Source organism: Bactrocera latifrons, unplaced genomic scaffold (assembly GCF_001853355.1).
Source record: "Bactrocera latifrons isolate USDA-ARS-PBARC rearing strain unplaced genomic scaffold, ASM185335v1 scaffold_196, whole genome shotgun sequence".
NCBI lineage: Eukaryota > Metazoa > Arthropoda > Insecta > Diptera > Tephritidae > Bactrocera > Bactrocera latifrons.
In genome coordinates this window covers 42,841-56,068 of record NW_017535474.1, presented here as the reverse complement: position 1 = coordinate 56,068, position 13,228 = coordinate 42,841, and the positions used below count along the sequence as shown (strand labels likewise).

At 35.4% G+C, this 13,228-nt stretch overlaps 1 protein-coding gene across 6 annotated transcripts in view; it reads left to right on the top strand.

Moving 5' to 3' along the window:
- The window catches only part of LOC108967713 (ecotropic viral integration site 5 ortholog), a 69,719-nt gene that overhangs the window by 22,537 nt on the left and 33,954 nt on the right, over positions 1 to 13,228 (top strand). For all 6 annotated transcript variants that reach the window (XM_018931311.1, XM_018931309.1, XM_018931310.1 and 3 more), the window contains exon 2: positions 8,816 to 8,863. The gene's annotated coding sequence lies outside the window, so the exon portion shown is untranslated. The remainder of the gene's footprint in view (positions 1 to 8,815; positions 8,864 to 13,228) is intronic.

The following is a 13,228-nucleotide window of genomic DNA, read 5'->3' as shown; positions in this document are numbered from 1 at the left end:
TAAATATATAAAAAGTTCAAATTTTGTGGGCAATGTTTATTACTATTCGAAAGAACATTCTCTCATTTATTTTTTGAAGATTGTCTCTTTCAAATGTTGGCCGCGGCTACGTCTCACCATGGTCAATCCGTTGAGTCCAATTTTCGATAACTCGTTCGAGCATTTTGATTTTAAACTGGCGAATAACATCCGTGACGTTTTCCTCCAAGGCCTGAATCGAAGCAAGATTGTCTTTATAGGCTTTAGACTGTATATCCCCACAGGAAAAAGTCTAACGGTGTGATATATCACGATCTTGGTGGACAATCGATCGGTCCAAAACGTGAAATTATCTGCTTATCGAAGTGTTCTCTCAATAAATCGTATCGTATCAATAATTGGTTGATGCGACGTGTGGGAAATGGTGCCGTCCTGTTTAAACCAAATGCCCCTGAGATCTCGAGCTTTAATTTCTGGCATCAAATTGTTGGTTATCATGACGCCATAAAGGTCGCCATTGACTTTTACTTTCTCACCGGCATAATTTTTGCAGAAATATGATCCGATGATTTCACCGGCCCACAAACCACACCAACCATTCCCTTTCTAGATGAATTGGCAGCACTTGAATCTCTTCAGGTTGCTGTTCATCCCAAATGCGACATTTTTGGCTCGAAAATGTCGGATCTTCTTGGAACTTTTCAGGAGCTCTGAGAGAGAAGTGATGTCGCTGTGGAAGGTCGAGCGGCTTCAGTTCTTGCACAAGCTGAATTTTGTACGCTTTCAATTTAAGATCTTGGCGTAAAAAGCGCCAAGTCGTTTCATAATTCAGTTCGAGTTGTTGAACAGCACCGAATCGACTCTCCACGGTCTTCGTGTACACATTCAGCTACGGATGGTATATTTTCTTCGCCGCGTTCTGGACGTAGTCTATTCGTTCGAATATTAACCAATAATGAATACTGAGTCTCAAGATGGCTTATGGTGTTGCGAATAGTACGCTCCGTAGGTCAAATATGTTAACCATAAATTGAGCGCGTCAAGCGAAAAACATTCTTTACCGAGCGTGAAATTTTCTAATAAAGTTGAACGATTTGTAAACGTTGTTCAGACGTTAGTCTCTTCATTATTAAGTGGCAAACAACACTGAAAAAAAAAATAACATGACAGCTGGACCTGACTCACGCGTGATTTGTCAAAAGAAGGCTTTTGGAAAAAGTACCTCTACTTGGGGCACCCCTCATGTATAGGATAGTGGATGAATACCATACTAATAGAATATTATTCTGTGAGAGTAGAACCTTCTTTACTCTTTCCAAATGAAGATTACAAATGTTTGTCGTGCCACAATGGCAAAATAGTACCTTCCATTACATACTTCCGTATTTACTAAAAGCACATACAATACACTTGTACACACATGGGTATATGCCTAAGTAGGAATAATAATAGCAATTTGTTCTATAGTAAAGTCGCATGTAGCCGTGAAAGCGGCAGTTAAACAAGTGAACACGAATACAAGTAAATATAAAATAGAATAGTGAAACTGGAGAGAAAACAAAATCGACAAAACAAAAAATGACACACAAACGGTACTACACATACACGTAAATAAACACGTATATAAGTAGGTCTGTTTGCACATGTGCTCTTAAATAAACGCTGACCAGCCATGCCACCTATTCATTTTTGTACGTACTTATGACTGTAATTGCATGCATATGCTCAGATCCGAAATGAACATTCTGGCTAAAAATGGTAAGTGACAATTATAATTATTACAAAAATAATATGAGCTCCCTCGACATCAAACGCGACGGCAAAAATGTCGAAAATATAAAAGAAATCTGTAGAATGAGCCAACCGAAATTCGATTTTAACCAGCAAAATGCTGTACAAAATTTAATCACAGTGGTTAAGTCGGTTGGATAAAATATGGTGTCGGATTACCAGACTGGATAACAGCGGAAACGCAGGAAACTGCTAGGCCTAAGGGCTTGTAAGGGTGGTCACCCCAATTTCTTAAAATTGGCAACGGGTCTTTACTTCCCCCTCCTCTTAAGGTTCTAACCTTGAAACTATGGACATCCGGTGTGCTTGGCAAGCTCTAGACAATGCGTCAAGAGATTCTCTGAAATAATTTCTGCTTGAAAGGTTGAACATTTTACGTGTGCTGACGCGGCACTGGTGATATTTGGTGAAGGTACATAATTTGTCGGAAGCAAATTGTCAAAGCTGTATATAAGGAGGCGAAGAAGAAATATCTACACTTTTTTTTCAACCGTTCAGATTTAATAAAATATCCCGGTAAACACACCTTCAGCTGTTTCACATTAAACGCCTAAAAAAATTTGTGGTGAGCTAAATACGCTTCGTCGATCTGGTGATCCATATCTAGGAGTTTTAACTATCATAAAAAAGGTGTTTTTTAATGAAGCAATACTTTTTTAGGAGTTGGTCTTTTTGACCGCTGTCCCTTGACTTATAGTATATTCAGTTTGTTAGGCGATTTCATAATGATCAGACTTACTAAAAAAAATTTATTATCAAAATAAGAGTTCGATTTCCGCGACTAGATTTCGCGAATTATATTCAGCTATATAAAAAGTTTATAAAAGGAATTGTCGTACAACGACCGTTGTGCATGACCGAGCCAGCGTTGCCACTGTTTCTTGAACTATGTCCATGACGGCGTATAACTTGTACACTTCATCGTTCCATCTGTTAATAATGAGTGACCTACAGAGTTTGGTCTTTGTTCGTGGATGTTAAGTCGCGAGTGCGACGACTGTTTGTTTGATGACAGAAGATGTTTCGTCTTGCCCGCGTTCACTACCAGACTCATTTGCTTCGCTTCCTTATCCAGTGTGTAGAAAGCAGAACTAACGTGGCGGTTGTTGAGGACAATGATATGAATATCATCGGCATACGCCAGCAGCTGTACACTCTTATAGAAGATTACACCTTCATGATTAAGCTTTGTATGTCGAATTGCTTTCTCCAAGAGTAGATTGAAGACAGAGCGGCATAAAAGCAGTTCCTTTCCCTGCTGTCTTTTCTAAGATTTGGCACATGGTGAAAATCTGGTTGATTGTAGATTTCCAGTCCAGTATAGTATCTTATATACGATGTTGGCGTAGATTTTGGGGTACCCCTCTCTGTGAATTGGACATAGCACGTTAGGCATACTTTTGTCCGACTATATTTTACTAAGAAACTGATATATTTAAAGTTTTTCAAGATCTAACGATGAAAAGTTTCCTCCATCGTCATCGATTATGCTTTCACCGCCACTCAGCAGGTTGGAGCAGTGCTCTCTCCATAATTTTAGTATGCTCTAGGCTTCAGCCACCTCTCTGGGATGATAACACTCGGATCCCTACTTAAAGAACTATACCAGTCTAAAACCCTAACTTGATATAGTATTATTCTCGGAGTAAGAAAAAATAAATAAAATTTATTTCTTTGAGGCTTTATTACACATATAACATATATATGTTATAGAAATTTTCATACAAAGCAAAAGACAATCTTCGAGAATGCCTTTACCTCTTTCCTCGTAATTGACAAGCAAAAAATTCACTTCGACTTAAATAAGTGATATTCAAACGACAACTATTTTACTTCAATTTCTGATTTAATTGCAGCCACCGTTTGGGTTGAAAATATCTTTAGAAGGAGGAACGTCCAAAAATAATATTATAGATTACAAATGTTATGATTCGGTCTTCAGATAAACTATAATTAATTGCCTAGCACCCACATTGAGAATATAATACCTCATTTTGCGCGCTTTAGCTCATTTTGTATAATCGGGTATGTGAGATATCTTACTAATATAAGGGAGATGAGTTTTGCCATATCGTGAATGTAGTAAAATGGATATAATTGGTTTTACATATATTCCTTCAAATCCTTCTGTTAGGTAATTGATTTTTTGACGGTTATTCGTTAAAATCGTGTAATCTTGGAAAGAATGAATAATGCGACCGGAGTCTATATAAGAGAGTAATATATATGTTTTTACCTTCATACCAAATTTTCTAAAATGCCGGACATAAAAAAACACGGTTGATTTTTCGGAAACATTAGCAGAAAATTATATTTATAAAAAGCTGCAATAAAATAGAAAAAAATCTACAAAAATCATTCTTCAAGTGGATTCGTATGAGTGCATCTGAGTATCATTGCCGCCTGATTTGAAAAATTGTCTCGAGAAAAGTGGAGTTTAAAGTTGTATATACTGGATTTATCTAAATTGAAAAAAAATTTAAAAATTTTAATTTTCCGAAAATCTTATGCCGAATATACATATCTTTTTTGTACATTATCATTAATGTTTCCCTCATAACCCACTGTACAGCCACAACTCACATTCGAAATTTGCCAATATAAGGGCAATTAAAGCTCTGTTCTGTGTTGGAATTTCGGTGTCGATACAAAACAGGTACAAACCAAATTGCAGAACATTCACACATGTATATGCACATATTAATTTTTCTTTTTATATGTGCCTACACTCTTGTATATGAGTTTAACCGATTTTTTCGGCCAACTCGCAATACAACCCAGTTCAATTGCTTGGCGGTACGGCGGTGAATATGTATGTCGCGCCGCTTTTATTTGTCTTGTCTCTGTTCGCCTTTGCGTATGCATACATATGTATATGCGCGCGTGTGTGCGTATACAGGTATTTTGGTTTAAATTTGGTTTGGTTCAGTTTGCCTTTTCGAATATTGAATATCGTGCCCAAATTGCTTAACGCTGCAATGACAACAGCAACAAAAACGTTATACGAAAGAAAAAAATTGCACCAAAAAATCAAAAAACAAAAAACAGTTAATACGCCACGGGCAGCCAGCAGGTTTATGACTAATCAATATCTGTTGATTTCTACGTACAAATACCTGAATGTGTACATACAAGCGATATATAGCTATATATGTATGTGTATATACTATATATAGTATACGCTTGTATGGAAGTACAGAAATGATATTTTGCATTCCAAATAGGCGCATATTATATACATACATATGGTATATGTATAAAGTGTGTATGCATATGTAATAAAATACATATGTATATAATATTATATTTCCATTTTTTATTTTCATTATAACCTTTCACCTTTTATTCCTTTCAAACCACATTGCGTAAACGTTAGTGTTTCGGGTAATTAGGCTAAAGTGCAAAGTGCAAGAAGTTGCAGTGAGACCTGCAGTTACTCCCGCGTGTACCACAAAATTAATAATAGTTTTACATACAAGGTGCTTTACAAAGTAAAGAGGACTTTTTGAATCAAGCGCCCCCTGATATTTCATCGATTGGAAGTAAAGTTATTGCGGTGTAAGTGTCAGTATGATTGTGTTATCGGTGCGAAAATGAGCTTCGAACAAAGAGCCAACATTAAATTTTGTTTTAAAATTGGTGAAATTTTTACAGAAACGTTTCAATTGATGAAACAAGTTTATGACGATGATTGTCTATCCCGTAGCAGACTGCACGAGTTTCAGGTTTTCAAAGAGATCGTGAGGACAACATAAATGACGATCAACCTGTGGGCCAATCAAAATCCGTGATCACCGGAAATTTTACTGTGTGTGTGCACTGTGTGCGAATTAATCGAAACTCAGCCGAAATCATCACTGAAATTCATAGAAATGGAATTGAACATCACCAAAACATTGATTTATTGCATTTTGACCGAACATTTGGGCTTACGAAAGGTGTGTGCACGGTTTGTTCCGAACAAATTGACTGATGACCAAAAATTGCTCAGAATCCAACATTCGAGTGACGTTTGTGATCGATTATTTGACTAAAAATCACATTTTAACCATTAACCACTCTACGTATTCACCTGATATGGCATCGTGCGACTTCTTCCTTTTCGGAAAAATGCTTTTGCCCGTGAAAGGAAAGCGTTACGAAGACGTAGAGGTCATTCAAAAGGGTTGCACCGGCATACTGGCGGTCATACCGGCCAACGAGCTAAAACACTCCTTCGACATGCTTTTGGATCATGCAAAAAGCTGTATTGACGCAAAAGGAGGATAAATTGATTCGCCGAAAAAACCATTTGTTCTGTGTTTTTTTTAAGTCCTGTTTACTTTGGAACTCATCTTGTAGATACATATGAACATAGTTATGTTTATTATTCAGTTTTTAATTAATTTTAGGGCGCTAAAAAAATCGTAAAGCGCAGAGTTTTAGAAACAGTTTTTTAAATATAGAATGATGTATTTAGTATTAGGTAGTATTCTGTATACCAAGTCAAATTTTATGCCATAAAGGAGTTTATGAGCAATATAAAGACATTTTTACGCATATACGGGTGCGTCATCTTTTGTGTCGCTTTCTACTGCAACACTTTGAAAATTGTCAGACAATTTAGTTTGAATTGACTTTAACTACTTTTGGACTACTTATTTAATACGAAGATGAAAGTATGAAGAACTTGAAGTACTCGAAATTCTACGAAAGGAGGAGGTAACAAACGGCAGGTTTCAAGACCAGACTATACTCTTGTAAGACCCAATGTGGTGATCTAGTGGCTGATCTTCAGAGCATACTGAAGTTATGGAGTGAATACTTTTCCATCCTGCTGAACAGCAGTGAAAGTGCAACATCTAGAGACAACGAACCCAAAACGGCGAAAAACTCACATGATGCATATATTAGCTTCTTAGCATGATTTATTCGGATGAAAGCATGCTAGACGATTGAAACATAAGTGTGTAATGCATAAATAAGGTGGATTCCACAATGTGCGCCAATTACCGTGGGATAAGCCTCCTAGTATTAACGCCAACAACAACGTCTGCCTCGAAATAAAACGCAGGAGATGTACCACTTCGGATTGAGTAGGCAATTGAGAAGTAAAGTCATCTCTCGACAAACAAACATCAAACTCAACAAGTCACTTATGATACCCGCCCTGCTATATGGTGCAGAGGCATGGACAATGACAACATCTGATGAGCCGGCCTTGGGAATTTTCGGGAGGAGGTTTTAAAGGTTTTTAATTAAGTTTCCGTCGGTGGAAGGCGAAAAAAGGACGGCCTTTACTCCGTTGGCGAGATCAGGTAAATAAGGAGCTACCTGCATGAGGTATATCGACTTGGCGCCGTAAGCAGTGTCTACGCCAATAAAGAAGAAGACTTGAATGATTTGTTCAAAATTAAACCCTGTTTATCATACAATTTCGAGAGATATTTGCCAATCTTACTGATCGGTATGGTAGCCTAATGTAAATTTATTAACCATTAAAATTTCTAGCCATCAAATTCAGACTGAAATTCAACAAATATATGGCGATCGCCCTTTTTTTTTGGTACTTCCCAAAATCAGATTTGATTAAATATTTACAGACTGAAACTATTATGAATTAATGTTATGCCTATGCACTAATTCTGAGTTCTTAGAATAATAGGGCAGATATGTGAGGACAGAGATTTGCATAATTTTAGGGCTCTGGTTTAAAGATAGACGTTGATTAAGAAATCACTGATGTGGTATTGGCACGGTCTCTTTCATCAAAAATAAAACAAGAAAAAACGTTAACTTCGGTTGCACCGAAGCTAAACACCCTTTACACGTGCATTTCTGTTAGTAACTATGTGTTCAGTTTGGATAGAAGCTACATATATGCTATAGTAATCCGTTCTGAACAATTTTTTTGGAGATTACATTGTTGCCTTAGGAAATAATCTGTACCAAATTTCATGAATATATCTTGTCAAATGTGAAAGTTTTCCATACAAGAACTTGATTCCGATCGTTCAGTTTGTATGGAAGCTATATGTTATAGTGGTCCGATATCGGCAGTACCGACAAATGAGCAGCTTCTTGAAGAGAAAATAACGTTTGCAAAATATCAAAACGATATCTTAAAAGCTGAGGCACCAGTTAGTATATATACCGACGGACGGACAGTCACACAGACGGACATGGCTAAATCGACTCACCTCGACATACTGATAATTTATATATGTATATACTTTATAGGGACTCCGAAACTTCCTTCTGGGTGTTACAAACTTCGTGACAAACTTAATATACCCTGTTCAGGGTATAAAAATTAATAATCGCCCAGCAAATATTCTTTCTAGTAAATATTGCCTCTGGACAATAAACGGTTACTGGTGAGTCGTTCTAAAGCTTCTACATCATGCAGTCAAAAATTATTAACTTTCTCTTTGAGTGAATGACTAACGATGCTCAACACTCCAGTCGTTTAACTTTTAATCTTTCAATACAAACTCAATGGAAAACGGAGTTTTTCTTTCATAGTTTTCAAATCGATTGTTATAGCTGAGAGAGTTACAAAATTTTAATGTTCTTCCTTTCAACTCACCGGATAATTTGGTACATGAGTACAGAATCATTCCATGAATCACTTCCTTTCATTCCGCATTTAACTTGCTTCGTCAGTTTTTCGACTGGGTTGCGCCCAACAACTCAACAATCCTGCACGCGATCCCAATTTTTACTTTCCACATGTACGCACATCGAGATATACATATGTACACTTATTGCTACTCAACAAGTGCACAGACATAAATACTTTATTGTACTCATTGAGCATTATTATTTGCTATTACTAAAATACCATCAAACTCGTTTCAACGAGTTTATGTGTGAGTATGTAGGTGTGTATATATTTATTTCAGTGCAGAGCAGTGCAGCTTAGTAGATAATTAATATGGAGGGGTAAAGTTTAACTTAGTAATTAAGGAATTATATTATTTTTTATAGATATACATATGTTTTTAAAATATTTTCATCACATTTCAAGAGAAACATAAATTAATGATTTTTTGTCTCTTTCTAGGTTCTTCCTTCATTCAATCAATGAAATCGTCATCTGGCATAACTTTAAGTGAGTAAATAATATAATAAGTACTATATACATTATATAATCATTCGTTATTGTTGGTTATTATTTATTCGATACACCCGAAAAAAATATAATAATTTATTCTATTGCATAACAGTACAGCTCAAATACCCAAAAAATTTTAATTCCCTTGATTCTATAGCCGATCTCGAGACCAAGCACCGAAAAGATGTTTTTTTTATCATATCTCATATTTTTTTTTTATCAAGTTTCCCTATTAATTATTATGGTTGATTGATGATATTCATTGCGTCTTTGTTACAATCGTACGGTTTTTGAAAAGAATTCAGCTTTATCAACAAATGTTATTCGAACAGACTCTCTTGCTATTTCTCTAACACTTGCCTGACGAAGAGTCATCCAGAACGAGACATACTTATTTTGAATTATTGTATACCAGGGAAAACTAATTACAATTTCGGTGTGCTTTTTGTCTCAATGCATGTAAATAATGTAAATAAACCTTGGAAAATTCGCTCAATTCTCCAAAATATTCACCGGCTCAAATTCATATATCTACATACGATGTATATACATATAAGAATATATGTATGTATACGTCATAGATTTTTTGAAATTCACCACGAATATGACTCCTTAATGAGATCTTTTTCTATTTAGAAAATTACTTAAATAATTTAAAATAATTATAGTAAGCTTTTTAGCTTTGATTCTGTTTTACAATAAATGTTTGAAGTAATTCTCTTTACACCCATAATATGCTCGAGTAAACTTAATGCTACGTATATACATAAGTGTTCAATTTTCCAAAAACATATTGTTGAAGAACCAAAAATTAGTTAATATTTTTAAACATTAACAAAAAAATTTTTTACACTCTCCTCACATTCTTAGTTAGGTTCAAATATAATAGCGAGGACAACTTTAATAAATATTTTTCTAATTTTAATTGAGATGAGCACAGACAGCCATCTTAAGCGTATCTCTTCCTAGCTACGCCTCTGTGTATGCATGACCACATGTATTACAGACGTCAGGTAGTCAGCACCGTCTCATATTAGTTGCTTATGAATGAATCAGACTGGAAATATGCATCGACTTTGTCGCAGCCATTCTTTTTAGTACGATCTCTCTTTCGAACATTTCGTTCTTCCGTTAGTTAGTTTTGTTTACTTATTTTCAATAATTTAGTCAGTTTGATTCGTTAGACGTGATGTATCATTTCATATACATATTTATTCTTTTCTGCGGCGCATTTTCACTCTATCCGCCTATCGGTCTGGTCTGACCTAGTGATGTCAATTGTTTGCATGTTCATAACAAATGAGCTGAACATTTTTTTATGATAAAATTTGATTTTATTATTCAATATACATATTATCTTCTTCTTTTTTAAATAAAGTGTTTTCGCGAACGCTCCAATAATGCATTTAAATAGAGGTTATTAATGGTTTGTTCATTTTGAAAATAGTTTTCCACGCTTTGGGGTCGGTTTATCATGTGCAGTCTACTCGGCTGACTGTCGCTTTTATATACGTAAATATTCATTCACAATATATACAAAATATTTAATACATACGTTCCTTTGATATGTTTAGAGTCTCAGTTTTCGCGAACAACTTTACTTTACGGCATTCGGCATTGTTTTGGCATTTTTTTTTTCTTTTTTTTTTTTTTTGATGTGTTCCTCGGTAACACCTTTTTTAGTGCGTCCACTGCCTTCGTTGTCCTCGGTGCTCATTTCGTCTCGTTTAGCAAACACCTTTTCAACGATTGATTTCCCTGGTGCAGAATCTATAAAATATTGATCAATCCATACCATACAATCTATACATGGTTTCAACAGTATATTTGTCCCAAAAATCAATGCTTTATTAACACCTGAAATTCCTTTTGATGCATTTTTTGTAAACTCATAAGCTAATTGTTCGACAGCAAACTTGTACACGTATCTGTTGTTGGTAGTGGCTGACTTAAAATCGTATGGATTTAATGTTGGTAGTAACATCTTTGTATGTGTCAGCATACGAACATTTCATACCATTTGTTATTTAAAGAAATAAGAAAAAATAGTATTTAGAGTAAAAAAGTCACCGAATGTTTACACTGCCTCCGTAGGGTATATAATGTATAGCATAAATTATTATTGACAATCCTCATTGTGCAACAGGTCGGCACTTAGGTTATCCACGTGAGTCATGCCTGTCTGTTGACGTACTCCTCTATTGTGAAAAAATTTAATCATGTTTGCTATGTATAAATTTGTATATTATATATAAAAGAGGAGTGCCTCGGTTTCCGCTTTCAATGCCTTGGTATGCAACTGACAGATATGAAACACTTGCCAAGGAATTTCCGGATGATAGAATCTATCAATCCAATTCTGTAATAAAAAGGTGTCATATTTTGTAAATACAGGTATTAAGCAAAGGATGTATTTATGTATATTAATTGGACTGTAATATCTTTGACTTAACAATTTGGCCTAAATTTTATCACGACGAATGATACATGTAGTAAAGTGCAGTACATACACATTGCTTAATCTTTCAAGCTTCAAGTGAATATTTCCATTCCCGTTCCAATGGTATGTGAATTACTTTATTTTAGGTATTACCAACAGTTTCAATTCTAGCTCACTTTAATACCGATTTTTTTTGTGAGAAACAGATTCACAACTCCAATTCACAATTAATTTTGACAGGTTAAACCACACCATAATGTCCACATCTTCTGAGAATTTGATCGACAAGAAATATATAGCTTTATTTATTATTCATAAATGTTTATTTTGTCGCCTTCAAAGTAATCTCCACCAAATGTAATACAAGTACAATAATGCCAATAGTTTTTTCAGTGCTCGAAACACTTTTCATAAGCACTCTTTGTAATTTCATTTAGCTCCTTCAGCATGTTTTGTTTTATCTTTTCGATAGAGGAGAAACGGGTTCCATTCCGTTGCTTGTTGAATTGTTTGCATATCAAACTCTTAAACCTATGTCTCACCGGCAGTTATAAAGCTCTCCATGAATGAGAATTCGCTCGATCAAGATTGGATACAAGTTTACGGCACTCTTTTTGAAAAAAATTTACCTTTATCAGAACGATTTGAGCAAGAACGCGTTTCATACTCAAATTATTCACCAAAATCATTCGAACGGACTCGCTAGAGATGTTCATTTCATGATCATTTTCAAGCAGCATATCCTTAACTGTTTTTAATATTTTCACTAGTTCGAAGGTCGTCTAGGACGAGACACGCCTTCAGCGATCTCTTGACCATCTTTCACAATGTATTTTAATATATATATGTGCTCACTTTTCCAAATAGCGGCGATGAAATAACAGGGATAGTAGTAGATAGTTTTTCCCAAAGAAATTAGTTAATATAGTTTCGAGACTTCAGCTTGGTCAGTAGTTTTTATTGTTTCTTGTTGTTAACATCTATCTTATGGTGTCTCAGAAACTATATTCCGCATTTAAATATTCTTTATGACATAAATTAAATTTAGTTTTGTTTTTAATTATGAGTTTCAGTGAATAATTTTATGTCTAGTGTCGAAAGTATACTTTTCATTGTAAGATAATCATCTTGAAATCAGCCCTTTTGGTTGATATTAAAGGAACACTCAGCTCTGTGAACCTCAGCGTCGAACCTGCTCCGAAGTACTTGTTTCTCGGCAGGAAATTTAATAGCCACGATTTGTGAGATTCACAAGGTGTGGTCTATACCGACTACCTTGATAAGCAAAAAACTGTCACGAGATTCTATTATGCCCAATTATAAGGCGAAGAAAAGAGTTCAAAAGTTCTCTTCCACCATGACAACGCAGCTGTATTCTCCGGTTTTGGCTTCTTACTAGTTATTTTCATTACCAAACGTGAAAAAGTCACTTGCCGGGCAGAAAGTCGAATGAGGAGGTGGTAGCCAGCGCAGAGGTTTTTTTGTAGACTTCCACAAAATGTATACGAACGGTTACAGACGGGTTAATGAAGTCGTATGCAGCATTGCTGGGTTAAGTATATCGAGTAAGAAGGGAATAAATCGCAATTTTTCCAAAACTTTCTTTAAACTTTCTTATGTAGCCTAAATGTTTAAACGGACCTCATACCAAGACGTTATTATAATATTAATGCCTCTATGTACCAAACTTTTTATTTGGAGTTCAAAGCTAAGTACGGCGGATATACCACACTTCAGTTGGGTAAATTTGAATATTATTTTGAATTCTATAACTACAAGGTGCTTTCCAAAGTAAAAAGGACTTTTTGAATCTAGCCCCCTCTGGTGACGTCATCTATTTGTCGACTGATTTCATCGATTGGAAGTGACGTGGTGTCAGTATGTTTGTGTTATCGGTGCGGAAATGAGCTTCGAACAAAGAG